At 46.6% G+C, this 13,460-nt stretch overlaps 1 pseudogene; it reads left to right on the top strand.

Annotated features, from left to right (window-relative positions):
- Positions 1-1,975: 1,975 nt before the first annotated feature.
- LOC128469216 (zinc finger protein 250-like) lies at positions 1,976-12,704 on the top strand (annotated as a pseudogene).
- Positions 12,705-13,460: the final 756 nt, after the last annotated feature.

Raw genomic sequence — 13,460 nt, 5'->3', positions numbered from 1 at the left:
AATATTAAATACGTTAATGTGAAAAATCTGCCACTCACGGGCTGGAGCGAACCATCATCAGGGGTTAAACAATAAAGATTTGTTCCAGCCTTCTGTGCTCATATTTGCCGATTCTAGCTCCACACTTGCTCACCCTAACCCTCCTTAGTAAAGGCCTGAATGACATCTGTGCCCCCAAACAGCTTGTTTGTATCATCAGTGCCCTAAAATAGCTGTTCTGTGCCATCTTTGTCCCTAATTGTTTCTGTGTCACCTTTCTCTGCAAATGGCTTGCCTGTGCCCCAACAGCTTGCCTGTACCATCTTTGTCCCCAAATAGCTTGTCTGTGCCCCAACAGCTTGCCTGTACCATCTTTGTCCCCAAATAGCTTGTCTGTGCCCCAACAGCTTGCCTGTACCATCCTTTTTCCCCTAAGTTTGCCTGCGCCATACATAACCCCCAAAGTGCTTGCCTGTGCCCCAACAGCTTGCCTGTGCCATCTTTGTTCCCAAACAGCTTCTCTGTGCCCCAACAGCTTGCCTGTGCCATCCCTTTTCCCGTTTGCCTGCGCCATGCATAACCCCCAAAGTGCTTGTCTGTGCACCCAACAGCTTGCCTGTACCATCCTTTTTCCCCTAAGTTTGCCTGCGCCATACATAACCCCCAAAGTGCTTGTCTGTGCCCCCAACAGCTTGCCTGTACCATCCTTGTCCCCAAACAGCTTGTCTGTACCATACATGCCCCCAAACAGCTATGCCATCTTTGCCCTCAACTACTTGTTTGCCCCCAAACCGCTTGTCTGTGCCATCTTGGTGTTGTGGAGGGGGGATCTATAAAGGCCCGAGGTGAATGGTTTGGGAATGAGGTGTGACAGCGTGTTAGGCCGGCTATAATAACATCATATAGTCACCTCGCACACTGATTATTATTACACGGGCAGAATGGCGTCCATATTACGCACAGTGCGTCCTAAAGCATTACAGAAGAACTCACATTATGGAGCGTTCGGCATATGGGAAGAAGGGTAGCGGGGAAACGGATGATGGGAATTGTAGTCCTTGACGGTTAATTAGCTATGGCAGCGCCTACACATAACAGCGGAACGGAAACCGGGCGAAACCGTTCGAGCGCAAGCTGTGAGGTGAAGTGAAACACTGGTTCGGGAAGTGACGTAACTGGAACGCATCGTAACCTGTACAGTGTGGAATGCAAACTCCGGAAGCGCTCTGAAACGCATGCCCTGTGCTGTTGTACCGGGGAGAATAGAGAGGGATTCTGCCACCGGGGTAGAGGGGATGTCTGTCAGCTGGCCGTGGGGTGTAACTGGGGGATGGATGCGAATTGGGTGTGGGGTAACTAGGGAGTGACTGCCTCGGAGTGTGTAGGGGATTCTGCCTCCTGGGTGTGGGGTAACTAGGGAATGACTGCAGCAGAGAGTCTAGGATATTCTGTCCCTGGGTCTGGGGGGGTTCTGTGACCCAGGTGTTGGATAGCTGGGGTTTTTGTGACCTGCGTATAGGCTAACTGTGGGTTCTGTGACTCTGGTATAGGGTAACTGTGGGTTCTGTGACTCGGGTATAGGGTAACTGCGGGTTCTGTGACCCGGGTATAGGGTAACTGAGGAGTTTACCACCTGGATATAGGAGGTCTAACTGGGCGATGTTGTTTTCTCTTTAGGTTGATGTTGCTGTGAACAGACAACATGATGGTCATGGAAAGCCACCCAAACACCAGCCATTTTTCCAAAGATGTAGATCCTGTTGCTGAGAAGATGTTAACCCTCGCCGTGGAGATTATCTGCCTGCTGACTGGGGAGGTGAGGGGTCAGGGCAAAATAGCACATTTAACCCAGGGAGGGGAACCGGTGACAGGCTGAGATAATTTGGCATACGGAGGGCCCTATAAGAAGATGTCATTTAAGAATTAAGAATGAGGCACTAGACATTGGGCTCATTCTTCTTTGCATTGAGATATTTATTTTTACAAACAGGATTATATGATTGTGAGGAAGCCCGGTAACCACGTTGCCCGGGGACCCCCCAGGACCCGGAGCCCCAGCCCAGTGCCTCCACCTCACTCGCTGACCCACGAGAGGAGCCGCGAGCAGAAGATCCTGGAACTGACCAACAAGATGATGTCCCTGCTGACTGGAGAGGTGAGCGCTGCTGGGAACGGGACGTTATACAGTAACACCGAGGCATGTGTCTGGATGGTGACGGCTCATTGTGTGTCTCAGGTTCCTGTGAGGTGTGATGATGTCACCGTCTATTTCTCCATGGAGGAGTGGGAGTATTTAGAAGGACACAAGGAGCTTTACAGGGACATGATGATGGAGACCCACCAGCTCCGCGGCTCTCCGGGTAAGAGGTTTAATCCCTGCGGTCTGTGTGTAGATATTAAGGCATCGTCACTGTAACAAATAACATGTAAAATGTGAGGTCCGTATAATAAATACTCGGCAATAAGGCAACCGCGAGAGATCTCAGGAGCTGGGGCCGCTGTTACCCAACAACATGTGAGAGTCACGCCGGGGAGACAGCGGGGAGCGAGTTTATGATCATGAGAACTGTCACTGATTAAAGCAGATCTGCCCCTTTCCTCAAATCCTCCATGTTTAATCTCTATCCGCTAAACCCACGTAATCCACAGATTACAATGAGAAATAAGACATTTTTTATTTCTACTATCAGATTACATAATAAAGTAATTTAGGTTGAAAAAAGATCTATTTCCACCAAGTAAAAAAACAAAAACCCAACCACCGATTCTTTCAGTTTTTAATCCAATTTAGCCATTTTTCTGATTTTTTTTTTTCCTCCCCTCTCAGGGGGTAAAAAATCCCTTCCTTTGCTGTGTATGAAATCTTCACTCTTCCCATCTCTGAGGACGACCTCTCGATCTATGTGCATTTCTGTCAATGTCATTTGGGAGGTATTTATATCGGCCCAGCATTTATACAGCGTTATAATATTCCCTCTAAGACGCCATTTTTTTCTAGCTTATACAGATGCTGCTTTTTTAGTCTCTCTTAACAACAAACCTCTTACAAACCCCTTATTCATTTTGTGGCCCTCCTTTGCACCAGTTCCATAATGTCCTTTTGAACGACCAGTGCCCAGAACTGCACGGCATATTCGAGATGAGGTCTTTCTATGCAAAGATGGTATCCTCCTCCCGTGAATCAATTCCTCGTTTTATGCATTCCAATGCCTTATTGGACGTTGCAGCTGCTGACTGGCATTGTGCACCGTTTCCAAGTCTGTCATCTACTATTATTCCTAAATCCTTCTGTCAGGGAGATACCATTTAAAGTATATGATGTGTTATTATTCCCATAATGTATAACTTTACGTTTGTCTGTATCGGACTTTGTTTTCCATGTGCCTGCCCAGCCCCCCACCACGTGCCTGCCCAAATCAACTTGTTTGGGAAAGCGGCTGCTTCACTTAATTTGATCATTTCTCTCCGACAGACGCATCCGAGGTCAGTGATCGAGCCCCTAATTCTCTGCTGCACTGTAAGACGTCTCATTCTATTAACGATGACGGATCCCCCTCAGACGGAAATGCCTCAGCCACAGAGCACGACGGGGGGGATAATACGTCTGTCCACGTAAAGGAGGAATCTGCTTCCAATGAAGATTATTGGATCCCAACCGAACACAAGGAATCTACTTCTACTGATAAAACCCAAACCAGTAACACACATTTTCGGCGTGAAACACCCCCCGATGAGGGTACATATAGCTGCCCCGAGTGTCAGGAACGGTTTACCAGTGACTCTGATCTTATTCAACATCAGACCATCCATAATAGATCAGCGGCCTCCTCTCTGGACTGCGGTGAAAGTTTTACTTCCAAATCCGAACTCTTGTTGCACCATCAAATTCAAACCTGGTTGAAGCCTTTTTCCTGTGCAGAGTGCGGGAAGTCTTTTAGCAGGAACGCTCACCTTGTCCGACACTTTAGAACTCACACCGGGGAGAAGCCCTTTTCCTGCGCCGAATGCGGGAAATGCTTTAACAGGAACACACACCTTGTTCAGCACTTCAGAATTCACACCAAAGAGAAGCCATATTCCTGTCCCAACTGCGGGAAACACTTTAACAGGAACTGTCACCTTGCTCGACATCTCAAAAGTCACATCAGGGAAAAGCCTTGTTCGTGTTCCGAGTGCGGGAAGTCTTTTAACAATAAGTCGTACCTCACTCAACATCTTAGAGTTCACTCTCGGGAAAAGCCTCATTCCTGTTCCCAGTGCGGGAAATCTTTTAACAGGAAATCACATCTTGTCCGTCATGTCAGTATTCACACCGGGGAGAAGCCTTATTCCTGTTCTCAATGCGGGAAATGCTTCAACAGGAACTCAAACCTCCTTCAACATCTCAAACTTCACACCGGGGTGAAGCCGTACGAGTGCGCGGCGTGCGGGAAATGTTTCGCTAAAAAATCAAACCTCGTTAGTCACCAGAGAACACACACGGGGTAGAAACTCTTTCTCGTGTAATGAACGTGAAAGGCGTGTTACCCAGAAATCAGATCTCATTAGACATTAGTGGGTTCGTGTCGTAGACAAATCGTATCCAAGTTGTACATCATTAAAAGGAAGAAAGAATAATAGAGATGGGTTATGGGCTTGAACATCAACACTTCACCTTACAGAAACAAGTGATTTTATGGTCTGGCTCACACAGGCAGGTTTTGTTTCTGATTTGAACCGATTACATAAAAAAAGGAATTAAGAGCCTTTTTTGCCAATTGAAGAAAAAAAAAACGAGTTGCAAAGTGAAAAAACTGCTGTGCGTAAAAGAACTTGCTGTTATAAGGTATTTTCCATTAGATCTGTGTTCTAATTTCAGAGAAATTGTTCAAGCCTATAAAATAAAAACATTCAATATGTCAGGGAAGCCTCTGGGCTCCTGGAGGGCCAGCCTCCTCCCTACAGACTATGGGCCCTGGCCTTGGAAGGGGTTCTGTTTTTGGGATGGTGGGTACAGGTATTAGGACTACTTCTTCCCCCTGGTACAGAATGCCACGTTTCCCCAAGTACAAGAGACTCTGGAGAGGGCGGAGCTCGGACATTTGGGGTACCTGCGTTTTGGGAGGGGGTTTATGTCCTGACCTTCATCAGGGGCGCAATACAAATGTGGGACGATGTACGATTTATATCAATGGATATCGCCTGTATTCCCATAAGGCTTGCGCTCACATTCTACAGAGTCTTCAAAACGGTGCATATGGATTAGAAATCCCAAACCGGATGAGGGACGCTAACAGAAAGAACACAAAGAGGGAGACCGGACATGGCGTAAAAGAAAATATCATAACACCTTTACTATCATACTGCGCGTGGTCAGCCCTAGAACACTTCAGTCTTAATCACCCAGCCAGACGTAAGTCTATGGAGGAACAGACTTCATTTACATTGCCATAAAGCATCAGCTCAGTGTGGTGTTTCAGCCAGGATATATCACGTGATTGACAGCAATGGTGGTCTGCAGATAGAGGATGCTCCTTTTTGTGGTCACATGTTGCAGTCAGTAAGAGACAGCTGACTCTATTCTTGTAAGGAAAAATTCAAGGTTCAGAGTTAATGTGTCAGGATCCACAGCCTGCAGTCACGGGAGCAGAGATATCCTGCAGGCAGAAGCTGGGATCTGTTTATGGCAGTGTGTACGTGTATGCGTGTGTATGTGGGGATATCTGTGTATGAGTGCATGCAGTGGTGCCTATTAAGTGTGAAGTCATTTTTCAGATTAAATGGTTAATTAATCGGCTCTGGTGTTTCTTCTCCAATACAGACTGACTCCTCTGAACGCGTCACCAAAGGGTTAATCATAAATGTCTAACATTACTAAGGGGTATGATAAGAGTGTGATTATGGTTAACAAACGTGCTGAAACCTGGCTAGCTGCCCGCCTTAAGTATTCATGCTGCCAGCAGTATGGAGTCTACACATCTCTTGCACATCCATGCTATCACACCCATTAATTCCCTTATTCACAAACATTCATTGCCTCGTTCACAGGTACTCATTTACTCCCTCATTCACAGATACCTATCATTCACATATACTCATTCATTCCATCAATCAGATACTAATCATTATTCCCCCATTCACAGTTACTAATTCACACATACACATTCATTCCCTCAATCACAGATACTAATCATCTATTCCCTCATTCACAGATATCAATCATTCAGATACTCATTCATTCCCTCAGATACTAATTCATTCCATCATTCAGATATTCATTCTCCCATTCACAGATACTAATCATTTATTCCCTCATTCAGATACCAATCATTGATTCCTGCATTCAGATCCTCATTAATTCACATTGATTAATTCCTACACAGAAAGAAAGGTTGGAATGCAGCACTCAGTAGTGAGATGGTGCAGAAGCCAGGGTACCACCAAGTCCTTCAATAAATCCAAAATAAAGAAGCAGAGGCTCAGCACTCAAATGATAAGGTGAGTTTATTTCACGCAGGCAACGTTTCGACACACAGGTCTTTCTCAAGCGAATGTATTTGGATAAGAGGAACAGTGGTAAAGAAAGCTTAGTCTGTCCGTGGTGTTGAGGATCAGTGAATGGCAGGAGACGGTTAGTAGGGTTTGGGTTAGGAGGAAATTGCAATTATCCAGGCGGGAATTCACAAGGGGAGCGGGTTACCTCAATAACAAGACAGGACTCGTAGTGAGGTAAAACAGGGACTCCTTATTTGGGAAACACACAAGCATATATACAGGTTAGGTGAGAAACAAACCGTAAATCATGTCCACATCTTCCCGCCCAGCCAGTCCGGCGCCACACTCAGGCCACGAGCCCCGCAATGTCCATACAGCTTTGAACCGTCGTTTTAAGGCTGATCCCGGGTTACTGATGGAGCTCGGGGGTCCTGATGATTTCCTAACCCCGAGTGGCAGCCGTTCAAAGTTCCACCGGGACGAACCGCAAGGTAGCCATGGGCGAGTTCCGTAACTGCGCCGGCTAACCACCGCTCTCCTGGAAGTCCCGTCAGCAGGGAATCTACAGCCGGCTCTCTCCCCGGGCCACCCCTGGTCGGCACCCCCACCACCCGTGGGTATAAATATATATGCTTGTACGCAATACAATCAGAGATCTTATTATACAAACACGCCTGTCTGCGTGTCTGATTTCTCTCAAGCCGCTCGATAAAGATATCATATAATTTGGAACCCCACGGTATAGAAGTACTCGGAAATTCCTCGGCAGTAAATTGGTGCTGAAACCAGGGACCTGGTGATATCCACGGCATCCGGACCTCGAGGAGGGAGAACAGGAAAGGAGGATGATTTTTTTTCTCCATACAATTTAAAATATCATTTTAAGTTTCTTTCTTCCACTTGCTTTTCCCCCCCTTCCCGAATATATAAACATTCAATAATCCTTCACAGAAATTCTTGATACTACTTCATATATTTAGACCAATAGCTTTTTCCAACTTCTAGCCACCCCGTGTCAGTTTTTTCATTTGACCATAGTTTGTCAGATACCTGATTTAAAGCATTCATACAAGACTCGGCCTCGTCTTGACACTCTCTGCCAAACATTCGTCTTTGATTCCAGACCATGGTCTCTCAGCCAACTCTTATTGTTTCAATTGAACTTTTTCCAAATAATAATAGTTGACAGGACCCAGCCTTTTTAACCAAACACTCACCTGAACTGAAGGTAAACTCCCAGTGAGGGCAAAACAAAGCGGAGTAAGAATAAAGTCTCTTACTGTGCTGCAGCTGATTCCCCGTCACTGCTAAAGGCAATCCAATGTGTGGAGAAAATAACAAGGGGAAACATAGAAAATCAGTAGAAATAAATAATTTTCAAGAAAAAAGGCTCGGCCAGTGAGTCAGGAGCAGGAACAATTCAGCTGAGAGCAAAAAAATAAAATATATCAGCATTTCCCACACTCTGAACAGGAGGCTTCTCAAATTCTGAGATATATAATGAGGCCTTTCCTACTGCTAATAACGTTTTCCACACATGTCCAAACTCACAGAAATGATTTCTCTCCCCTATGAGTCCGCTGGTGGGCTACAAAATGTGACTTTTGTTTGAAACATTTCCCGCACTGGGAACATGAAAAAGGCTTCTCCCCGGTGTGAATTCTGAGATGTTGAACAAGATGCCACTCACTGTTAAAAGATTTCCTGCACTCAGAACATAGAAACTGTTTCTCTCCTGTGTGAGACCGCTGGTGGAGGGCAAAACTCGAAGAGTGTGCGAAGGATTTCCCGCACTCGGAACAGGAATAAGGCTTCACCTCGCTGTGAATTCCGACGTGTCGACCAAGGCTTGACTTACTGCTAAAACATTTCCCACACTCAGAACATGGAAACGGTTTCTCTCCAGTGTGAGTTCGCTGGTGGTAGGTGAAACTCGAGTAATGTTTGAAACGTTTCCCGCACTCGGAGCAGGAATAAGGCTTCTCCCCGGTGTGAGTTCTGACATGTTGAACAAGTTCCCAGTTACTGTTGAAACGTTTCCCACACTCTGAACAAGGAAATGGTTTTTCACCTGTGTGAGTCCGCTGATGGCGTACAAAATGTAACTTTTGCTTGAAACATTTCCCGCACTCAGAACACGAGAAAGGTTCCTCTCCAGTGTGAGTTCTAAGATGTTGAACACGATGCCAGTTACTGCTAAAACGTTTCCCGCACTCAGAACAGGAATAAGGCTTCTCATCTCTGTGAATACGCTGACAAGTTTTCCCACTGTCCAGAGAGGAGACCGCTGATCTATCATGGATGGTCTGATGTAGAAGAAGATCAGAGTCACTGGTAAACCGTTCCTGACACTTTGGGCAGCTATATGTACCCTCATCAGGGGGTGTTTCACACTGAAAATGTGTGTTACTGGTTTGGGTTTTATCAGTAGAAGTAGATTCCTTGTGTTCGGTTGGGATCCAATAATCTTCATTGGAAGCGGATTCCTCCTTTACGTGGACAGACGTATTATCCCCCCCGTCGTGCTCTGTGTGTGTATCGGGGGCTGAAACATTTCCGTCTTCATCTGAGGGGGATCCGTCCTCATTACGAGTCGATGTGAGCTCTGTCTGTGGAGACTCCGCCGGGTCACAAATGTCTGTCTCTTCACATGAGGCGGATAACTCCTTAATAAAATGAGACGTCTTACAGTCCAGCGGAGAATTAGGGGCTCGATCTCTGACCTCGGATGCGTCTGTCGGAGAGAAATGATCAAATTAAGTGAAGCTGCCTTATCGCCGAGTATTTATTATACGGACCTCACATTTTACATGTTATTTGTTACAGTGAAGATGCCTTAATATCTACACACAGACCGCAGGGATTAAACCTCTTACCCGGAGAGCCGCGGGGCTGGTGGGTCTCCATCATCACGTCCCTGTAAAGCTCCTTGTGTCCTTCTAAATACTCCCACTCCTCCATGGAGAAATAGACGGTGACATCATCACACCTTACAGGAACCTGAGACACACAATGAGCCGTCACCATCCAGACACACGCCTCGGTGTTACTGTATAACGTCCCGTTCCCAGCAGCGCTCACCTCTCCAGTCAGCAGGGACATCATCTTGTTGGTCAGTTCCAGGATCTTCTGCTCGCGGTTCCTCTCGTGGGTCAGCGAGTGAGGTGGAGGAACCGGGCTGGGGCTCCGGGTCCCGGGGGGTCCGTCTGACACACGGGGGCCGTCGCTGGGTGGGACACAGTCACTGGGCTTCCTCACGATCATATAATCCTGTATATCAGGAAAGATATTAAAATATCGATGAGCAAAGAAACATCTGAGCTGCAGTTTGTGGACATAACGCCATCCATGTTCCGGCCCCAGAGACACCGACCCCTCACCTCTCCGCTCAGCAGGGAGATGATCTCCAGGGTGAGGCTCAAGATCTTCTCAGCCACCGGATCCTTGTCCATGTTCAGTCCTAAACCGGACTCTTTCCTGGGACACCGTGTTTGGCGCTCAGACGCCTCCCTGTACCACAAATTCTAATAACGTGACGGCAAAAAGACAAAACCCCCAAAGAGAGGGCAGCAGCCGTCACATCACCCGGCACAGGGTCACTGTATAGGACTGCCCCTCCCCCAGCATTTACCTGCGCAGACCTGCCAGGGGTTACAAGGAGAGTGTCAGCTCCTGGGGCAGGCTGACCACCCTCCTGTCAGGATTGCTGGGATTGGAGTCAATATAGGGGTTGTATCTGTGTCCACCCACTCGGATAATGGGCATTAGAGTCATTGTTTAATTAGTGATTATCATTGGCTGTCAGAGCCCAGTACATGATGGGAGGCAGACAAAGGGGCACCTGGATGATAAGGATTGCACTCTTAATTTTTCTTTTGTGTGAAAGGAGACCGTTGTGTGATGTGAGTTGCAGTTACTTTGTGTATTATGAGGTAGAAGCTGGGTGTGTGTGGATTATAATGGGGTGGTGAGGATTATAGGAGTTGTATTTCTCTTTCTACAGCAGTCATGTGACATCTCCAGACCCTAAGCTATTTGTGCAAATCAGACACTTGGGTCCAATCCACCTTCACCCATTACGCAAGGACTCCAATTACCACTATCCTAACGATTGGACAAAGAGACAACTCCCATCACTCCTACAACCGCTTCACCTAACAACCAACAGGCCAACAATACCTCCAATCGGGGGGATCGTCACGGGAGAACATACGGTGATTACGGTCTGCAACTTCTCGATGCACAGGAAATACAGCACGCGTTTGCAACGCAACTGGAACGCAAACCCGGAAGTTGTCTGAAACGCGGAAGTAACGTAAAACACTAAAGACCGTAGCAACGCATCCTGTGGAAGTTACCAACTCGCTTCCGGTTGTCGGCGCTTCTGGAGCTGCGTAACCGCAGGAGCTGACGCTTTCCCTGTAGCCCCTGGTAGGTCTGCGCAGGTTAATGCTGGGGGAGGGGCAGTCCTATACAGTGACCCTGTGCCGGGTGATGTGACGGCTGCTGCACTCTCTTTGGGGGTTTCTCTTTTTGCTGTCACTTTATTAGAATTTGTGGTTCAGGGAGGCGTCTGAGCGCCAAATGCGGTGACCCAGGAAAGAGTCCGGTTTAGGACTGAACATGGACAAGGATCCGGTGGCTGAGAAGATCTTGAGCCTCACCCTGGAGATCATCTCCCTGCTGAGCAGAGAGGTGAGGGGCCGGTGTCTCTGGGGCCAGAACATGGATGGCGTTATGTCCACAAACTGCAGCTCAGATGTTTCTTTGCTCATCGATATTTCAATATCTTTCCCGATATACAGGATTATATGATTGTGAGGAAGCCCAGTGACTGCGTCCCACCCAGCGACGGCCCCCGTGTGTCAGACGGACCCCCCGGGACCCGGAGCCCCAGCCCGGTGCCTCCACCTCACTCGCTGACCCACGAGAGGAGCCGCGAGCAGAAGATCCTGGAACTGACCAACAAGATGATGTCCCTGCTGACTGGAGAGGTGAGCGCTGCTGGGAACGGGACGTTATACAGTAACACCGAGGCGTGTGTCTGGATGGTGACGGCTCATTGTGTGTCTCAGGTTCCTGTGAGGTGTGATGATGTCACCGTCTATTTCTCCATGGAGGAGTGGGAGTATTTAGAAGGACACAAGGAGCATTACAGGGACATGATGATGGAGACCAACCAGCCCCGCAGCTCTCCGGGTAAGAGGTTTAATCCCTGCGGTCTGTGTGTAGATATTAAGGCATCTTCTCTGTAACAAATAACATGTAAAATGTGAGGTCCGTATAATAAATACTCGGCAAGAAGGCAGCCGCGAGAGATCTGAAATCTGCTTGTTTGGGAAAGCGGCTGCTTCACTTAATTTGATCGTTTCTCTCCGACAGACGCATCCGAGGTCAGAGATCGAGCCCCTAATTCTCCGCTGGACTGTAAGACGTCTCATTTTATTAAGGAGGAATCCGCCTCATGTGAAGAGACAGACATTTGTGACCCGGCGGGGTCTCCACAGACAGAGCTCACATCGACTCGTAATGAGGACGGATCCCCCTCAGATGAAGACGGAAATGTCTCAGCCCCCGATACACACACAGAGCACGACGGGGGGGATAATACGTCTGTCCAGGTAAAGGAGGAATCCGCTTCCAATGAAGATTATTGGATCCCAACCGAACACAAGGGATCTACTTCTACTGATAAAACCCAAACCAGTAACACACATTTTCATTTCTGTTCCGAGTGCGGGAAATGTTTCAACAGGAAGTCAAACTTTGCTCAGCATCTCAGAACTCACACTGGGGAGAAGCCTTATTCCTGTACCGAGTGCGGGAAATGTTTTAACAGGAAGGCACACCTTCTTCGACATCTCAAAACTCACACGGATGAAAAAGCTTATTCTTGTACCGAGTGCGGGAAATATTTTAAGGACAACACAAATCTTGTTAAACATCTCAGATATCACAGCGGGGAGAAGCCTTTTTCCTGTTCAGTGTGCGGGAAACGGTTTACTGTAAATTCAAGCCTTGTGCAACACCTCAGAATTCATTCTGGAGAGAAGCCGTATTCCTGCTTGGACTGCGGAAAGTGTTTTAGGTTTAGTTCGCAGCTTCGTCGGCACCGAAGAATTCACACCAGCGAGGAGCCGTAACCGTGTGCGGACTGCGGCAAATGTTTTACCAAAGAGTCACATCTGATTTGGCTCCGGATCTCACAGGGGGTAGAAATGGTCTCATGCTATGAATGTGAAAAGTTTTAGCCAAAAATCAGACCTCATTAACCTCTTGAGGACCAGACCTATTTTCCTTAAATTGTTGGTTAACGAGAAGAGCTCTTTTTGACATTTCTGGTCTGTGTGTGTTTAACTTTAACTTCCCTCTTTCTCGTTTAGTTCACAAATCATATATTGTTTCTCCAAGGAGAAGTTAGGCTTTCTTTTGATACCATGATTTCTTTTTATTTTTTAAGAACTATTTTTATACCCAGAATTTTCTCCTCACCCATTTAGTGTACCCACACATGTTATACATTGTTTTTTTTCAGGGCAAGATGGGCTTTCTTCAGATACCATATGTTTTGATCATATCATCTTATTTACTATAAAAAAATAATAAAACATGGTGAAAATTTGAAAAAAACACCTTTTATGACTTTTCTTTGAAAAATCTTTTACTCACCTACAAAAGGAAGTAAAAAAACTAGCTAAATAGATTCTACTACTTGTCCTGAGTTTAGAAATACCCAATGTTTTATTGTTTTTTTGCTGTTTTTTGTAAGTTATAGGGCAATAAGTACAAGCAGCGTTTTATGATTTCCAAACCTTTTTTTTTCCAAATCTGGTCGTTCTGCCTCCATCTCCTCTTTGGAACAACTTTGAAGCCGGTTAACTCAATTAATCCCCATCAAACCATATATTTTTGAAAAAAAGACACCCCAGGGAATTTCAAATGCTGGTATTTTAACCCTTTCTATGCACTAATTATACAACCACACTTTGTCAAACTTTGTAATAGTA

This window comes from Spea bombifrons, chromosome 11 (genome assembly GCF_027358695.1).
Source record: "Spea bombifrons isolate aSpeBom1 chromosome 11, aSpeBom1.2.pri, whole genome shotgun sequence".
Lineage (NCBI taxonomy): Eukaryota > Metazoa > Chordata > Amphibia > Anura > Pelobatidae > Spea > Spea bombifrons.
This window is presented reverse-complemented; position numbering and strand designations above follow the sequence as displayed.